The sequence below is a fragment of the Leptonychotes weddellii genome, chromosome 4, assembly GCF_054177405.1.
Source record: "Leptonychotes weddellii isolate Sample4059 chromosome 4, ASM5417740v2, whole genome shotgun sequence".
NCBI lineage: Eukaryota > Metazoa > Chordata > Mammalia > Carnivora > Phocidae > Leptonychotes > Leptonychotes weddellii.
Window position 1 is genome coordinate 28,908,262 of NC_138372.1, and position 18,892 is coordinate 28,927,153.

General features: G+C 45.0%; 1 protein-coding gene and 1 long non-coding RNA gene across 3 annotated transcripts in view; one reads left to right on the forward strand and one right to left on the reverse strand.

Annotated features, from left to right (window-relative positions):
- Nucleotides 1-11,951: 11,951 nt before the first annotated feature.
- LOC145721248 (uncharacterized) lies at nucleotides 11,952-16,675 on the reverse strand. Its single transcript, XR_014144834.1, has 2 exons — nucleotides 14,682-16,675; nucleotides 11,952-12,939 (listed from the first exon to the last, which is right to left on the reverse strand). It is a non-coding gene; the product is annotated as an uncharacterized LOC145721248 (long non-coding RNA).
- Nucleotides 16,676-16,748: 73 nt separating this feature from the next.
- NFYC (nuclear transcription factor Y subunit gamma) overlaps nucleotides 16,749-18,892 on the forward strand; it is a 64,091-nt gene continuing 61,947 nt past the window's right edge. The window contains exon 1 of one of the 2 annotated variants that reach the window (XM_031018030.2): nucleotides 16,749-16,923. The gene's annotated coding sequence lies outside the window, so the exon portion shown is untranslated. The remainder of the gene's footprint in view (nucleotides 16,924-18,892) is intronic. The other variant, XM_006747205.3, reaches the window with a different exon arrangement.

The window sequence follows — 18,892 nt, forward strand, 5'->3', positions numbered from 1 at the left end:
TTGTAATAGAGCTTGAAGTCCGAAATTGTGATGCCACCAGCTTTGCTTTTCTTTTTCAACATTCCTCTGGCTATTCGGGGTCTTTTCTGGTTCCATACGAATTTTAGGATTATTTGTTCCATTTCTTTGAAAAAAGTTGATGATATTTTGATAGGAATTGCTTTAAATGTGTAGATTGCTCTGGGTAGCATAGACATTTTCACAATATTCGTTCTTTCAATCCATGAGCATGGAACGTTTTTCTAAAACGAAGTTTTTTGATGTTAACCTTGATCCAGGCTTTGTCCCAGGTACTGGGGATTCAGAATTGAGAAAAACAGTCATTAAGAGAGACAGGAGAGAAATATTTCTGACACAGTGAATCCTGGAAACAGCCAAGGACCCATTAACCACAAGAAGGGGTATGGGGAGAGAGGAGGGGTGCAGGAGGAGATGTCCTTGAAATGAGTCTTGTGGAATTTAAGGGAAGGGTGAAGGAGTGGGGCAACACTTATAAGTCTGGGCGAAGAAGAACAGAGCTTAGGGGAGGAGCAGTGGTCTACCTGCCCTGAGTCTTGGGGTTGGTTAGAGATGAAGCTGGACAAGTATACCGGGGCCAAGCTAGAGTTTGGGCACAGAGGAGTTTGGGCACAAAGATTTTGAGAGCTTTTCAATGGTTTAGTTGACTTGGTCTAGGGGCCACCTGCTCTGCCAACCCAACCTGCCTCTTTCTTCCCAAATGGTCCTCACCTGAGTTCAAGCTACCAGTTGCTTAAGCCAGAAACCTAAGAGTCACCTTTGACTCCTCCTCTGTCCTCACTGCCATCCAGTTAATTATCAGGGCCTGCCTAATCCACCTCTTAAATATTCCCCAGGTTCATTTACTGCTATCCATCCCCATGGCCAGTCCCCTCGTCCACACTCGTTCTTCTCACTCTTGAATCCAGCTGGGGGCAGAGACTTGGTTTGTAGGTCTAGACATCACCAAGCTTTCACCCAAGAGAAATCCTTCTAAAACGAATCTGCCCACATCTACTCTCCTACTGAAAACCCTTTTCATTGATCCATTCAACAAATATTGAGCATTTGTTACGTGTTAAATACTGAGGACACAACAATGAGCAAAACATAGAATTTAAAGTCTGTTGGTGGGGGGACGCCTGGATGGTTCCATCAGTTAAGCATCCGACTCTTGATTTCGGCTCAGGTCATGATCAGGTCAGGGTTGTGAGATTGAGCCCCACGTTGGGCTCAGTGCTGGGCGGGAGCCTGCTTAAGATTTTTTCTCTTTCTCTCTCCCTTTGCCCCGCCCCCCACTCCCTCTTTAAAGAAAGAAATAGAGTCTGTTGGGATGGCAGACATCAATCAAATGACCACCACACCAAAATAATACATAATTACAAACTGGAATATGTGCCATAGGAGGGCCTGCTAGAATGTTCCTCAAGGTACTTCATCTGAAGTTTGAATAGCTGTCAACCAGATCAGAGTCAAGGATAGGGTAAGAGTTTATGCGAAAAGGCCCCAAAGGTGCTTCTGAGTCTCAGTTTTCTCATCTGTATCATGGGGATATTTATAGTTGTGAGGATTAAATGAGTTAATATATGTAAAGTCCTTAGAACGGGTCTTAGGACATAATAAATTTCCCATAAGTGTTAGCTATAATAACAATAATTATTATTTATTTTTCTTTAGAGAGCCATTGAAGGTCTATCGGCAATGTTGTTAAATCATAAAGAAGCTTTTTTTTTTTTTTAAAGTAAGCTCCATGCCCAGCGTGGAGCCCAAGGCAGGGCCTGAACTTACAGCTCTGAGATCAAGACCTGAGCTGAGGTCAAGAGTTGGATGCTCAACCAACTGAGCCACCCATGTGCCCTACAAAGAAGCATTTTTTAAAGGTCACTCTTGCTGCAGTGAGGAGCATGGTTTGGAACAAGGAAAGAGCAGATTTGGGGAATTAATGAGGGTACTTTGCAGGGGTATTGAGAACTGTGGGGCATTTAAACCAAGGAGGCAGAGAGCATTTGGAGACATTTTGTGATTTTGGTGGGTGAAACGACTGGCCTTGGTGTTTGATTGGTGGTGGGAGACTGTAGGAGGTGGCAGGGGGCTCCCAACATCTTGACCCCAGCAGCAGGGCAGGTGGTGATGTTCTTCACCAGGTTGGGGAAGCCTGGAGGAGGACCGGGCCTGGGGGCAGTGCTCAGGCCAGTTGTGGATGTGTTCAGGCACAGGCACTGTGGGGAGTCCTGGATGTGGGGATGCAGAAGCAGCTGTTTGGGTCTGGAGTTCAGGGGAGAAATTGTGGCTGAAGACATAAAATTGAGATTGTTGGCAAATACCTGATAATTGGGCCTCAATCATCCCATCTGTAAAATGATAGGAGAAGGAGATAGCTAGATGATTTTTAAGGTTTCTCCAACATGTGTAAGATTCCAATTGTTGAGGTTGGTAGGCCCGCAGAGACAGGGAGAAAAAAATCCATGTGGCCTGAAAGATTTGGCCAAGGCTTCTTGGAGGCTATTTGTTATTCTTTAACCTATTTTTTTACTGAGCAGCTACTATGAGCCAAAGGCTCTGCCAGGGGTGGAAGGGTGAATAAGACCCAGCCCTTGCCCTCAGGGAATTCAGTCTGAGGTGCAGAGACAGACAAAGCAAAGGGCAATTACAAAAATGTAACCCAACTGCCTAAAGGCAAGCTTGGGAGACAAGAATGCTTCTAGGGGAACTGACATCCAAGACAAGACCTGAAAGTCAGGCAGAAGAAGAAAACTGTGTGGGGAATCTGGGCTGGAGAAGATTGTTTTTTGTTTTGTTTTGTTTTTTTCAGAGGAAGGGGGGAGGGGAAGAGGGGTAGAGGGAGGGGGAAAGAGAGAGAATCCCAAGTAGGCTCCATGCCCAGCGCAGAGCCTGCCACCAGGGCTCGATCTCACAACCCCGAGATCATGGCCTGAGCAAAAATCAAGAGTCAGACGCTCAACTGACTGAGCCATCTATGCACCCCTGGAGAAGATTGTTTATGTGGTTATTTTAAAGATTTTCATCCCTCTTGAATTTTTTGCTTTGGAGTCTACCCATGTGCCCTGAGAGTCTATTTCAGGTACAAAGGCCCAGATACTGGTAGTTGCATTTTATAGGCTGTGTTGAATTTGTCTTCTTCTTCTCCTTCTCTTCAATGCTCCACATGGCCTCAACTCCACATGCTTTGCCAGGGCTTGGATGAAGGCAGGGCAAGAGAGGCACCTAGGGCCCAAATTTAGGGAGGCATATCTCGGGGATATGCAACGTGCTCCTGGCCCTGCTTCCTGCTCACACCCCCACTCCAGCCCTTCTGGTGCTCACATCTTGCTGTCTACACACATGGCCCACCCCCACTGGCCTGGTGAAAGCTCACTCCTGCTCCAAGGCTCAACTCCTGGAAGTCTACTGCTCTTGCCACCCATCCCTGCCTCCTCCCATGGCCAAGGTGATCCTCTGTGCTCTAACAGCATGGTAAAGGCTGCATAGCGCAGACCAGACTTTGGCATCAGAGCCCTGCTGTGCTATTTATTATCTGTGAACCGCTCTCTGAGACGGTTTCCACTTGTGTAAAATGTGGTGCCGACTTCACAGGGGAGTTGTAAAGATTAAATGAGACAATGTATGTAAAGTGATCAGCAGTGATTGGTACAGGGTACTCAGTAAGTGGTAGATATTATCAGTTTGTTTATACTTCTTCTAAAGCACTCATGTATTCCAATTATTCTCCTGCTTTTATCTTCACTATACCATAATTTCCTTGAGTCAGGGAGGAGGAGGGGAGGTAGGAGGAGGGAGATCTTTATGAATGACATTGAACAGGCACTAAGACATGTCTGCTGCACAAATAAAGGAAAGAAATGACAAATTCTATGGAAAAAATTCTGGAAAGGAAATCTGGAGCCTTGGGCTCTAGTCACATGGTCCCGGTGATGGCACAGTGCCTGCCCAACTTATATTCACTTGGAAGAAGAGCTGCCCAGACCACAAACCCTATTGGGCTCCTGCTTTAGACCACTTGGCCCCTTTAGCTTCTAGACTTGAACAAATGGGGCCAGCACCAGAGCCAAGGGTTACCATTTCATATACTCACTGGTGACCTTTAACTAATGGCCTACCATAACAATCTGAGACAGGCCAGTTAGAGGCTCTCTTGATGCAAGGAACAGAAAGAAACTGTCAGGTAACAGAGAGAGCTGGAGTAGGGAGGTCAGAGACAAGTGAGCCTTGGCCAGTAGAACCATGTGCACGCCAAGATAAGAGGGAGCAGAGACCAAGAAGAAGCAGAAGCCGATTAGTAGGTAGAGGCAAAAGGAGCAGCCCTGTGCAGAGATGGGGGAGGGCATCAGGAGAGGGAGAATGAATAGAACAGTGAGTCCTAGAGCTGCTTTGTTCCTGCTGGCATTTCAGTTCCAGTCCTTACAAGAAAATCCTTTATATTTGAGCTAGTTTGGGTTGATTTCTGTCCCTTGCAGCCCAATGAGCCTGATTCTACTTGTTATCCCGGTCAGTCTCTGCCCCTCTCAGCACCTCAGTTTGACTAGACCATCTCTATGGTCTTCTCCAGATCAATGTTTGCTTTGAACACCACGTAGAGAGAATGGATTTTAGGTTGTTGGCAACTGAGTTCAGTATTACAGAGTGCCATGACATCCTGGCTCCCAAAATAGCTTGGTAACTGGTTAACGAGCCTGTGGAAGGATCCAACACACATCTGACTTTCAACCTGAGTCCAGCTGATACAGTCAGCCTCCACACCGCCCCTCCCCACCCCAGGTCCATTGCATCCTTTGTTGGATCATAAAGGAACTGAGAAACCAGGGCTGGTGTTTCTCCAGTATCTTTGGCTGCTAAATGCCCTACCTACCCCCTTAACACTTTCCTGGACCCGCTTCAGCATTTCAGAGGAGTCCAGTGCCAGGTCTGCTCCAAAGAAAGTGCCACTCCAGGAAGATTTTGAACAAAGAAAGTTTCCTTCTTTGGTGTTAAGATTTCCTGCCTTCCAGCTGTTTGGCTCTCAGCCTGGGCCCTGCCTCCATCTTTCTAAGCTAACAGCTATGTTGATAATAATACTTCCTTGCTTTTGTAGGGTGCTTTGTACTTTTCAGAGCATTTTCATGCTTGTCTTTGATACTCACGGAAACCTAGGGAGGATAGGCAAGAAGGGGAGTGTAGAGGATAATACCTATCTCCCATCCCATCCACCCCCTTAAAACTATTTGTTTTAAAAGAACTTAAAATAGATGAAAATATTGAGACCGATCTTGATTAAGTGACTTACCCAAGATCACAGAGCAGGTAGATGACTGAGCTGGATCTAGAAAGTTCCCAATTGCGGATCACACTTAAGCAGGACTTGCCTAACACTGCCTTGCAAAACACTGCTGGCCATGGCAAGGGACCCCTGAGAGAAGTGGTGTTCTTGGCACTGCTGCCCTTTGGGGCCTCCAGGAATCATTCACAATCTTACCCCTCCAGTCTCTACGGAGACTTGGCTACCCCACAGTGGTTTGGGTAGCACCAGGAGCCCATAGAAGGTTAGCTGTAAGCATTTAGTAGCAGTGCTATATATACTGGCAAAAATGAATGCTAGGGGAAGAGTCCATTTTCTTGGTTTGGTTACAGAGCACTTTATGGAGGGTAAGACAGGAAAGGTTGAGAACCATAGGCCTACCCTTCTACCAGCACCTCTGAAAAAGAGGAAGCAGAGGTAATCATTCCTGCCCATCCTCCCTTCCTAAACTCTACTCTGCAGCAAGGACACCTTGTCTTGGCCCCTCTGTTTCGGACCCCTTGCCAACTGCATTCACTGCTGCACTCCCACCTGGTCAAGATGAGCCTATCTCTCCCAATTGCAACATGGACTCAAGTTGTTCTGGGAGACACCAGTAAGTTCTAATCATTAGGGGTAAGTAAGGAAGCAATGGGAGTAGGAAGCTTCATCTGGGCTTTCTCCAGGGTCTGCCCTTGCTCCTTCCTCAGTGTGCCCTGGAGAGCATAGTGTGCTTTTCTTGTGGCAGTCACCCAGCCTGGCAACTCCAAACAGCACAACTGGGAAATTAGTCAAGGAAGTTGGCCTATCCCATGGCCCAGACGACAATATGTCAGCTGAGGTGAAGACAAGAAACCAGAAAATGTGCTTGGAAACCTGTTGGCTTGAAGGAGCAGAAGGGTAAGGTGAGGCAGACTAGAGATTTTTTTTTTTTTAAGATTTTATTTATTTGACAGAGAGAGAGAGAGAGACAGCGAGAGCAGGAACACAAGCAGGGGGAGTAAGAGAGGGAGAAGCAGGCTTCCCGCGGAGCAGGGAGCCTGATGCGGGGCTCGATCCCAGGACCCTGGGATCATGACCTGAGCCGAAGGCAGATGCTTAATGACTGAGCCACCCAGGCGCCCCCAGACTAGAGATTAATACCTGCAGGAAGCTTCTACCACCCCTAGGCTTGGAAGATCAAATGGAAGGGTGTTACGGGGTCCAGAAGTACGCTTGCTGCTGACACTATGGGAGCTTAGGTTTTTCCTTTTTTTCTTTAAAGATTTATTTATTTATTTGAGAGAAGAGAGAGAACGAACCAAGCAGGTGGGAGGAGCAGACGGAGAGGGAGAATCAGACTCTCCGCTGAGCAGGGAGCCTGATGTGGGACTCAATCCCAGGATCCTGAGATCATGACCTGAGCCAAAGGCAGACGCTTAACCCACTGAGCCACCCAGGTGCCCCAGGAGCTTAGTTTTTGAAATGATGCTGCTGGCAGAACTGCCAGAGGTCCCTGGAGCCTGCAGGTACCCACTGCTGCCCCTCCAGTACCACCAACCCTGTTGGAGCCTGTGGGCAGTAACCCACCACTGCTGGAAACGCTGAATGTCCCTGAGCCCATCACCACCAGCTGTTGCCAGAGTCTCCAGTGGATGCAGAGAGAAAATGATTTTGCCTGTCCTGTTGCCGTGCCATCTCCAGCTTGCAATTTCTCACCTGTGCTTCCCATTCACCGAATCTGACAGGAAGCCAGCTGGCAAAGGGAGTCTGGGAAATGACCAGCGTAAATGCTACTGAAACTTACCGCTCATTTCGGCCCGTTAGGGGTCATATGTATTAGACCTTAGTTGATTACCTCATTACTTTCCAGGATCCATGTGTTTCTAGGAAGCCGACTCCATGGGAGTAGAGCAGGGCTGAGATAGTCAATGGCGAGAATGATTGGTTCAGGATGGACATATGAATCAGCCAGTCCAATCAGAGGGAATCTCAGGACTTTTGCCGAGAAGGCTGGTACACGGACAGTCTCTTCCTTGCTAACCATGAATGAGGAAGCAGGCGAGCCTTGGGAGATGTTGGCTGTCATCTTGGGGCAATAGGGGAGCAGAAACCAGGCTGAAAGAGTAGACCTGATGACTAGGAGATTAATTTTGGGGCACATATGTAACCCACATGCTGTGTTCACTACTTAGGAAGCTCTGGCATAGTTGATCAGTCTCATGCCCTTTACAGTGCCTATTATCAACCACAAAGCAAGGCCAATTTATGAGTATCATGGAAAAATCTGGAAGAGAAAGAAAGTTCTAGGAATCAGCCACTTTTCCCACGGTCACATCGTGGACCAGTGACTTTTGAACATTTTTTATTGTACTCTCAATAAGAAATCAATTGTACAGTGTGACCAGGACACACATAGCTGTATAAATAACTTAAATAAAGTTTCACAACAGTTTCTACAGTATTTACCCTGCAAAGTGCAATCAATTCAAATTTTCAATTCAATTCTATTCTATTTTTTAAAAAGATTTTATTTATTGGGCAACCCTGTTGGGACCCCTCTCACTCTTGACTTTTCTGTATCTTCACTTAATAAACGTCTATTGCTTTACTCAAAAAAAAATTTTTTTTTATTGATTTGAGAGAGAGAGAGAGAGAGAGAGAGGGAGAGAGGACACAAGCAGGCAGAGGGGCAGAGGGAGAGGGAGAAAAGGACTCACCGCTGAGCAAGGAGTCTGACACGGTCTGAATCCCAGGACCCTGAGATCATGACCTGACCTAAAGGGCAGATGCTTAACCAATTGAGCCGCCCAGGCTCCCCTCTATTCCATTTTTAAATAAAGCTGGTCACAAACTTCTAAATGATTTCATGACCTATTAATGGGTTATGACCTGCAATCTGAAAAACATTGCCCTATACCATGCCATCATCAATTGCTGTAAAACTTAACTCTTGATTTTAAGCATCCTAACCTTTACTAACTTTCTTGCTTTTGTACGCATATTCCCTGTCTTCCTTTGCTATGAAGGAAAGTCACAGCGTCCCAGGTCTCAGAGGCCAGCCTCTCCCCAACCTGAGGTAAGGACACCAAGAACTTACCTCTGTAGATACTCTTTTGCATTGCCGATTTCTGCCTGTCTACTGGAATGTTCAGTTTATAAAATTGCTCGAGTCTCTCTTCTTAAAATCAAAACCAAACCAATAAATAAAAAGCTCCCTTTGACCTCATTTCAACTGCCACTTTAAGTCAACCCAGAATAGATATGGTTGAATGGGACAGGAATTAGAAGGGTGGCCTAGAGGTAAACTCAGTAGAAGGGATGAGGACCCTGTCAAGAAGACAAGTAGTGGGTGTGGAAGGGAGAAAAAAAGCATCACAACTTACGTGAACAGATAGAAATCAGAAGTGAATTTTGACACAAGAACTGCCTTCCTTAAACTCCTCTTTTGAGAATCCTTCTGCCTGGCTCCCTTTTTGGTAGAGCCTGGAGTCTGGAGACTTATAAGCTCAGGTTCAATACCAGCTTTGCCATTTCTAAGCTGGCTAATTTTGGATAAATTACATCTCTAAGTTTTCTCATCTGTAAAATTAGTCTAATAAAACCTACCTTATCAAGTTGGCTTAAGGACTAAATGAGATCAATATATTTTAGCTCTTATTATTATTAAGGCCTTCTCCCATCCTTATATAAAACCTTACCTCCTCCACCCACTAATAATAATTACCATAGTGACACTTGTTGAGCAATTCCTCTGTGCCAGGCAATATGCTAAGGACCTTACCAATAGTTTCCAAGCCAAGAAGGATTCCCTGGCACCTTCTTACCGTAGTTTTCTCTCTCTCATAATGCAATTAACAGAGTATCCACTATGCATCAGGGAGGGGAGTGAACTGGCTTACTTGCATTCATTCATTTTATAGATGTTAATTAAGCACCAACTATGGTGCCAGGAACTTACTAGGTGTTGGAGATACCAAGATGAACAAGGCCCTGAACCTTGAAGGACTCACAGTCTAGTCACACAGTAAGTGTTGTGTAACAAGGGGATGTATATGAGATGTTCATGCCTTGTGGCTTCCTTGGTCTAGGCAATCCCATCTTTGGCTTCAGACCTAATGACTCATAGTGATTGGTTCTGTTTTTCTGGCTTGACTTTGGAGCCTTGTTTTCAGGACATGCCTTTAGGTTCTCAGCTCCCCACAAGCCACCAAGATTAAGAGAAAATGTGTTCCTTATCTTTTTTTTTTTTTTTAAGATTTTATTTGTTTATTTGATAGAGAGAGATAGTGAGAGCAGGAACACAAGCAGGGGGAGTGGGAGAGGGAGAAGCAGGCTCCCCACTGACCAAGGAGCCCGACGAGGAACTCGATCCCAGGACACTGGTATCATGACCTGAGCTGAAGGCAGACGCTTAATGACTGAGCCACCCAGGTGCCCTTGTGTTCCTTATCTCTCCCTGCCTGGGATCCCCCTCCAGAGGGAAGAAAAATAGCAGATGCGCAAAAGACAGGTACACTGCTGGTCTGGCTTTCACCCCATCACACTTTTCACACTTTTCTGTCTTAATCCACTCAGTCTCCTAATTGTCAAATTCAACTGACTCTTTGTGCCTCTGCAGATCTTTTGCCCCTTTCTCTTTTTCTGGTACCACATATCATTTCCTGTTCTTTGTATCTTTCACCTCTACAGCTCAGAGGGGTTAAGTCACCTGTTCAATTTATACCACTAAGAAGTAGAGTTGGGACTTGAACCCAGAGTAGGCTGATTCCAAAGCATATGCTTTAGCTAACATTCCATACTGCCTTCCCAAGCAAACCAGTAGTCTAGATCTATGCTGTCCAATATGTAGTCATTAAATGCATATAGCTTATTTAAACTGAAATTAAAATAAAGTGAAATAAAAATTCAGTTTCTTAGTTGCACTACCTGTCTTCAAGTGCTAAACAGCTACCTGTGACTGGTGCCTACTATACTGAACAACGTAAATATAAAACATTTCCAGGATGCCTGGGTGGTTCAGTCAGTTAAGTGTCCAACTGATGATTTCGGCTCAGGTCATGATCTCAGGATTGTGAGATCGAGCCCCACATTGGGCTCTGCGCTCAGCAGGGAGTCTGCTTGTGATTCTCTCTCTCCCTCTGCCCCTCCCCCACTCGCACACTCTCTCTCTAAAATAAATAAATCTTTAAAAAAAAATAAAACATTTCCATCATTGCAGAAAGTTCTATGGAATAGTGTTGGTTTAGAAAAAGTGTAGGGTAGCATTGTGTTAGATTGCATTCTGCCCTCTGACTTCTTCTCTTTATCCTCTGTCCCCTTATTTATTCTCAGGGAGTGGGCAGCATTTCTTTCATCTGCCCAACTCTCTCCTCCCACTTTTCTGGGACGTGTTATTCTATCCCACACCTTGCTATCACACCATTATCCACAGGGTCACAGTGAATACAGTCATGTTTATACATGACCCTGCATCTCTCTCCACAATGTTGATTGCTTCAGGGGTGGACATCTGGCCAAAGCTAGCCCAAGCAGTAGCTCTTCTCCCAGAAATTCGAAATGGAACCTAAAAGTTTAGTTGCCTGGCTGATCTCTTGAATGGAGGTGACTTGGGATCCACTGGTGACCATGTTTTGATCTGGATTGGGAAAACTGGTCTTCAGAGAGATCAAGAAATGACAAAACAGTTACGCATATTGGGGAGAGTTGGATCTAGCAGCTCAAAGAAAGTTCACAGAGCTCTGCCTTCCTTTGTGATGACTTCATGCTCAGGCAGGCTCTCTTCATGAAGCAGAAATGATGGCCACCCCCAGATCCATATGGCTCAAGACCTCCAGAAGAAAAGTCCTATCTTTCCTGGATCTATATTTCACATCTTCCAGAGGGCTTTGCTTAGCTTAGGTTGAGTCATGTGCTCATCTGTGCAACTGTGACCTGTCTTAGCAAGGGTTCCTAGAAAACAAAGTCTGAAGAAGGGATTAAGTGCTAAAGGTTTTTGTAGGATGCAAATTTCTAGGGCAGTGAGAATGAAGGGATAGGGGAAGCAGGAAAAGATGGAAAGCAATGCAAGGAAATGTTTGCTACTTCTTCACGATGAGCTGCGAAGAGACACAGCTAGTCTCTTGAGAGGTCCACCCACTTGGCCATGTGGAATGTCTCTAGATAGGTTGCATAGAGAAATTATACCTTGAAACAGTCCATTAGAGGAAGGAAAAGAGACTGGATTGTTCTATCCTGCTGCTTCCTGTCTCCTGTCTCCCATTGATTACTTTGCCCTATGGGTAGTTAAATCTCCTATACCTCCAGGTTGCTTCATTGGCCCCTTCAGCAGCTGCTCAGGAAGCCAGAGCTCATGTTCTCTGAAGAGGTGTGTCATCAGGGTCTGAAAGCTGCAGAAGCCTTAGAATCCACATTTGCAATTAGTTGGCCTCAGGCAGAACTGTAAGGCCTCACTCAGAGTTGGTCAGCCATGTCTGTGGGTGAGGTGGACCAAATAACTAATGGTCTGAGAGTGAAATGACGCTGAGACACTGTGAGGAAGCATTGGGCCAAGATGTGGGGATCATTATGATCAGTCAGACTGGGTCATATGCCTACCCCTACAGCTGATGGGATATGGAAGATATGCTGTGGAAGGAAATATCCCATCCTCCCTCCCCTCATGCCAGTTCAGATCCTTAGAAAATCAGATACCAAGACAGGATTAAATGCAAGGAATTTATTATGAAAAACACCTGTGAGAGAAAATGGGGTAGGAGCTGAGAGACCAAGGACCATCAGACAATGATGCAGATCTGACCCTAAGGGAAGGAGAGAGAAGGAAGGAGTTCTAGGTGGAAGGGTCTTAGACTGCAGTGTAGTTCCAAGGAAAGTTTGGCAAGGCAACATTGAGGGCCCTTGAGCCAAGGTGGCCCATTAGAAGAGCATCATTTATTCTGAAAAAAGCTTATCCCAAAATTCCTGCAGGGCTGTCATTGGCCAGGACCAGCCTGGGGGAGGGGAGGCCTGAGAGTAAGGGGTGATGGATTTCAGAGCTCAGCACTTGCGCTGCTGATGAATTACACTTCTCCCAGTTGGAGATCTGAAAAGTGCATTCTCATGGCCACAGACCTTTTCAGCCCAGCACTACATGCAGATGAAGAAGGATGGTTTTACAATCTAAAAGAAGAAGAAAAAAAGGTAGAGTGCCACTACCAGTTGAAGGGGCAAAGGTGTTGAGCAGGCAAGACAACAATGTCCACCTCACAGCTTACAATGTCTCATTTGTAATCCAACTCTACATGTTCCAACCTGAACTCATGACTTCTCCATGCTCTAGAAAAGTCCAGAACTCTTCATCTGGAGACTACCATCCTCCCAGCTGTGAAATATGAAAGTCATATTAAACACCTCTTGATCCCCTCTCCCCCTGCCCCTGAAATAGCCAGCCACAACAGTCAAGTCCTTCCAATCCTACCGTGGCAATGTCACCTCTGCAGTTGTTCTCATTGCTGATGTGTTCAGGAGCTCATTGCATCTTGCCTGAACTACTGTGGAAGTCTCCAGTGGTCCTTTTGCAATCCCATTCCATCTTATCATCTCTGCCAGATTGTCTTTAACTACAGTTTTCACCATGTCAATCCTTTTGTAAAAACTTCTGTCACTGGGAATGTAAAATGGTGTAGCCATGGTAGGAAATAGTATGGTGGTTCCTCAAAAAATTAAACATAGAATTACCATATGATCCAGCAATTTCACTTCTCAGTATATACCCCAAAGAACTGAAAGCAGGGACTCAGATATTTGTACACCAATATTCATAGCCATCATTATTCACAGTACCCAAAGGATGGAAAAAATCCAAATGTCCATTGATGGATAAATGGATAAACAAAATGTGCTATATACACATAATGAAATACTAATATTCAGCCATAAAAAGAAATGAAACTTTGGTACAACATGGATGAACCTTGAATATATTATGCTAAGTGAAATAAGCCAGACACAAAAGGACAAATATTGAATGATTCCACTTATATGAGATACCTAGAATAGTTAAATTTCAAAGAGACAGAAAACAGAACAGTTGTTACCAGGAGCTGGGGGAGGGAAGGATGGAGAATTATTGTTTAATGGGTATAGTTTCAGCAGAGGATGATGAAACAGTTCTGGAGATGGAGAGTGCTGATATTTACACAACAATGTGAATGTACTTAATGACAATGAACTATATACTCAAAAATGGCTAAAGCGGTAAAACAAGCAAAACCAAAAAAACTTCCATACTAACTCCCCTTAGCAGAAAATAAAACCCAAGAGCCTTAATCTGACCATATATAACTTTCCAGATGATTCTTCTTCCTTTTCCTGTTACTCTGTATTTCCTCAATTGATCTCTTGCTTCCTATATTTGCTCCATTGGCTACCTACACATGGCATGCTCTTTCCCTTGTTCTACTCATTTTTTTAAGACCCAAAGGTCACATCCATGCCAATCTTTCTCCTTCCGCTATTCCATACTAAGTGGAAGTAATTGCTCTCCTTTTTGAACTCCCACAGCTTGTGAATTATGTCTGTCTTTAACATTTACTGCTTTTCTTTTAGATCAAAGAAAGCACATAATGAGATAGAGAGGTGTAGCTGAGGGTAGTCTAGTCGGCCCTCTAGACGGGTCCCTCTACTAGAGTGCTATAACCTTAAGGAATTTACCAACATCCCAGAACTGGTCTTTAGCCTTGCAAATTCAGAAGCCTGATTTTAATAGTAAGCAGAGTGGAACCATCTCCCAGGGCGGCTCTTGTATCCATTAAGTTCACAGAAACTGATGGTTATATAAGCCAGAATCAACAGGCTGATGTACAATGAAAAATATAATTATCAAAAGAACTGGGATCCTCTAGGTGGCAGATCACTAAATTCTGTCCCCATAGGTAAGTCATTTGCTGGGTGAGTATAGAATCACACCAGGGAAGCACGTTGATCTTAAGAAGCATTTCTCAGCTGAGGCAGCCTGAGATATTCTCACCCACTGTAGGGATGACATGGACAAGGAAATACTAATGCTCAGGTCAGTTTGACTGGGGCAGGACTTAGAAGGGCAATACTAATGCTTGCCTCTGTGACTGCCCTGTTTTGGGTTGTCATGGCTGATTAAGCCCTTTGGTTCACAGAATCTCTCTCCAAATAAGATACAGAATGACTGGTTGGTAAGACTGATTAGGCATCCGTTTATTAAATTACAATCACATCTGCCTTCTTGAGATTTCTCTTGTATGCCTGGACCAGAGTTCAGTTTGTTTTTTGATCATGTTTGTAGATAAACTCTAGGCTTACCACCACGGATAGCTGATTTTAAGGTTGCATTAGTCAGCTTAGACTGCTAGGTTATGCGGCATTAACAAACAACTAAATGAATTTCAGTGGCTTACAATAACAAAGGTTTATTTCTTACCTCACATGTATGTCATGTACATCAGCTGTGGCTCTGCACATCTTTATTCTGGGACCAAAGCTGGAGAAGCAGTTCTATTTGGGACATGCTGCTCTCATGGCAGATGAAAAATAATATGGTGGAATCATTAGATGGCCCATACATTTCTGCTCAGAAGTGGCTCATGCCATTTCTACTCACATTTCATTGACCAAAACAATGCCAAGCTTGATGACATTAGGGTGAGAAGTATAATCTCCTAGGGACAGACTAGATAGGCAGGGATTTAGAAAGGCAGGGGCAGAGAATATTGTTAATAGTCTATAACAAGGACTAATATTCAGTCTGTGTGTACCAGTATGACTGGCACGTTATAATATTAACTATTAAAATATTGAAATAGTTTCATACTAGCTGATAAATACCTGCTACCCCAAGCTTCCTGACAACTCCCCTCCCCTGGGAGCCCTTGGGACCTACTCTTCACGCCTTAGCAACTAAAGAGTTAATACCTAGCACAGAAAGATATATCCACAACTTCATGGACTTCAAATCTGCTAGATAAATGCTTCAGCACTACTTGTTAAATATGTTTATGATCACCTTTGGCTGATTTTCTCTATGTAAATTCTTATTAGTTTAATTCTGAAGGCAACCTGATTTCCAGGCTCTTAGAGGGAAACTGACTGCAGCCCCTATGTGCCGTCGATACTTAACTATAACAGTAATATCTAATAATACTAATTCATGCTGATTCCTACACATTTTTACATCTTTTGTAACAAAACATATGCAATAATTAACTCAATATTTTAGACTCACTTAGCTTTTTCCCGTTAGCTAAGCTCATCTGTCTACTATCTTAACATACTATTTGTGTCTGTTTTGAATTTTTTATGCCATTTGTCATGTCTGAAAATGTCATAATTATCACTAACTTCTTTGGCACTTCTGCAATTTCCAAGGCACTCTCCTTTACACTATTTCATTCAATGTCCCCAACACTCCCAGGAGGTAGGAAATAGATCATTTTACAGATGAAGAAATCAAGACTCAGTGAAGTCAGGTGTCTTATAGCTAGTTAGGTTTTGTTCATTCATTCACCAAATATCTGAGTGCCTGAAGTGAGATTTATTCAGGTTGGATTTGGAAACAGTTTTCCTGAATTCATGTCAAGGGCTATTCCAGTATTCTTAACACCTTTATCATCAGAGTCATACACTCAAAGGAAAGAAATAATAATAGTGTTGATTATATTGTTGAAAACTCCTGCAACCCAAGTCTCCAAAAAGCTCCAAGGTCATTTATAAAATTCAAGGGAACCACCAGCAAGAGCAGTTTCATCTCTCAGTGCTTACATCTAACCCATTGGCTCAATGTAGATAATTCATCCACAGCTTTTGGAGCTACTCAAATTGAGTTTTGACACGTGCGAGCTGTGGGACTTTGATCAAGTTACTTAACCCTTTTGAGCATCAGTTTTATCTGTAACAGAAACACTAATGCCTCGGGACCAATTAGTTGTAGAGATTAAAGAGAGAAGGTATGAAAGAGACGTAATGCTCATGGGGTTTTCAATTGTCTTGATGGAAGTTTTAAACTGCATTCAAATGAGAAAAGCAGTGTCTATGTCGGCGTAAGGTTACACGCTAATAATTCTTGGGAGGTGCTGTTCTTTACTCCGGAGTATATAATTTTACAGTTTTGGTGTAAATCCCCTTTTATGGTACTGGTAACTACCTTCTTTAGGGGCGCACGTAATCTAGCAATCCCATGTCGTCCTTCGTCCCCCAGCTCTCTTTCCTCCCAAATTAAAAAAAACCCGAAAACCCAAAAAACGTATTTTAACATTCAAGTGCGCGCACCACATCAAAGACCCACAAGCATAAAACGCCCTGTGGAGGTCACCAGGCAACGCCTCCGGATCCTCTAGAAAGGGGTGGGGTCAGAAGGCTCTCTGATCTCATTCCTCCTCCCCAGGTCGTCGCCCCTTCTTAATTCTCGCGAGACTTCAAACAACTCAGCTCCTGCGCATTACAAGATACAGGGAATCAAGGCGCCAAGGGAGGGGGAGGGGAAGGGGGGGAGACGGTGCAAACGGCGTGGCCGCCATCTTGTTTGTGCCCCCGCTTTGCGCGCGCTCCGTTCTCCGTGACGCACGCTTCCCCCTCCCCTCCGCCGTGCCCAGGCCTCTGCATTTGCCCGACTCCGCAGGAGCGCGGAGGCGGCTCCTGCTCTTCCCTGGACTCCTGAGCGGAGGCGTGTGAGTGTGCGGGAGCGTCTGTGGGAGGGAGGGTGAGAGGCGAGCGGCGGCGGCGGGGGGAGGGGCAGCGCTTCCCGCCTTCGGCGGAGACCTCACTTCCCTCTCGCGGCCGCCGCTGTAGTTCGGTCCGGCCTGCCCGCCGCCATGTTGTGTTCTCGCCGGGCCCGCCGCTGTCGCGCTCCTGGGGTCCGTGCGCCTCGTCGGCCCGGCCCGCGGGCTTTCTCCCATTGGCGGAAGGCGACTGCGGGGGGGCTCGCTCGTGATTGGTCGGTGGCGGGGAGGCCGCGGACCTGGCACCTTATTGGTCGCGCTGGCTCCGGCCTGGGGGGTGATGAAGGAATGGGAGGCTGCAGGGATGCGCGCCTCTGCGGCTTGGGGCAGCAGGGTGGTGACCCCCTTCGGTGCAGGCGTGGGGTGGAGGCTGGGGGCGAGCCTAGCGACCTTAAGGGGGAAGACAGGGTTATGGTCTGGCAGGTACTTTGAGGATAGCCTGTGCACGGTCCGAAGTGGGTGACACTCCTAACTCCAGAGGTATCCTCCATGGAACATGCGTGGCCTAGTATAAGGGCGTACAAGCCCCAAGGGTGCCAGGCTTGGAAACCCTGAAACCTGAGTTAGGGGCTGAGAGGGTCTTCGAGAGCCAAGAGAGCTAGACTTGGAAGGTCTTTTTGTTTTGTTTTTGCTTTTTATCCAGCATAGTTAACATACAGTGTTACTTTAGTTTCAGGTGTACATTGTAGTGACTCAGCAATTCCATACATCACCTAGTGCTCATCCCGACAAGTGTATTCCTTAATCCCCATCACCTATTTCAGCCATCGTCTGACCTGCTTCCCCTCTGATAAGCATCAGATTGTTTTCTATAGTTAAGATAGAGTTTAACACAGTTTGTGAGTGACCTCGATGTCCACGGATGCCAGGTCTGAGGGCATGGTATAGGAGGAAGGGTCACCAGGGCGTTAGGGACCTATCTAAGCGATAGGATCAGATTGGGATTTTGCTGGAGAGTGCCAGCATTGAAACCGAGGTTTCAGTTACCAGATCTGGGATGTGATATCAGGGGAAAACAAACAGAACCAGCGTGAGAGAGGGATCCTATTGGACGAACGTGCCGGGTCCTAGAAACAATGCCAAGCCTAAGAGGCACAGCATTAAGTAGTGACAGATCTATAGGAATGAGGAAGTGTGAAGCGTTTGGGGGAACATTTTCAGACTTGGGAATTATAGTAAGGGAGCAATTATAGATTATTGGGTCTCAGGACCATGCAGCTAATTTTGAGATGTATATGAAGTTTTCCTGCATTAGGAAGGATACATGTCAGGGCTGAGTTTCTAAAGCTACATTTGCTAGCAGGTATTAGATACTTGGCATTTATTTGTTGAATAGATATTGTCACGTTCCTCTTTAGTGGAAGAGAGCTTAACAGAGATCCTGGACCTGGCTTATTTGTTTTCTTTTATATATGCCTAAAAAGTACACCCACCCTCATGTGCACTTAATTTTTTTTTTTTTTTTATCAGCTTGGAAGGAGAATAAACTAGTGCATAGTTTCTTGCATCTTGTCATGAGTTACAGAACTTGTCAACACTTTCTGGTTTGTATTTCAGAAAACTTTCGTTCTAGTCAAGAGTTGTTAGAGTCAGCTTGAGGGTATTTTATCACTTTCCATTTTATTGTAATGAATTGTTCTACATTTGCTCTTCCCAAGGTTTGGGGATCATGGAAACACATTTGTGTTAAACCTCTGTGTTTCCTAACTTTTTTTTCCTTGTCTGTGTTATGTGGTCCTTTCTAGCTTTAGATAGTTGTTATACATCTGTTTTCATCGTTTCAATTTCAAGAAACTTCTCTGGTTTTCAAATTTGGTCAGCTTTATGTGAATGCAACAAAATTTTCAAGAGAGAAAAAGGAATGTAGTAGAGGAAGGGAATTGACATTTTGGGGCACATTTACTGTTAGGTAGGCATT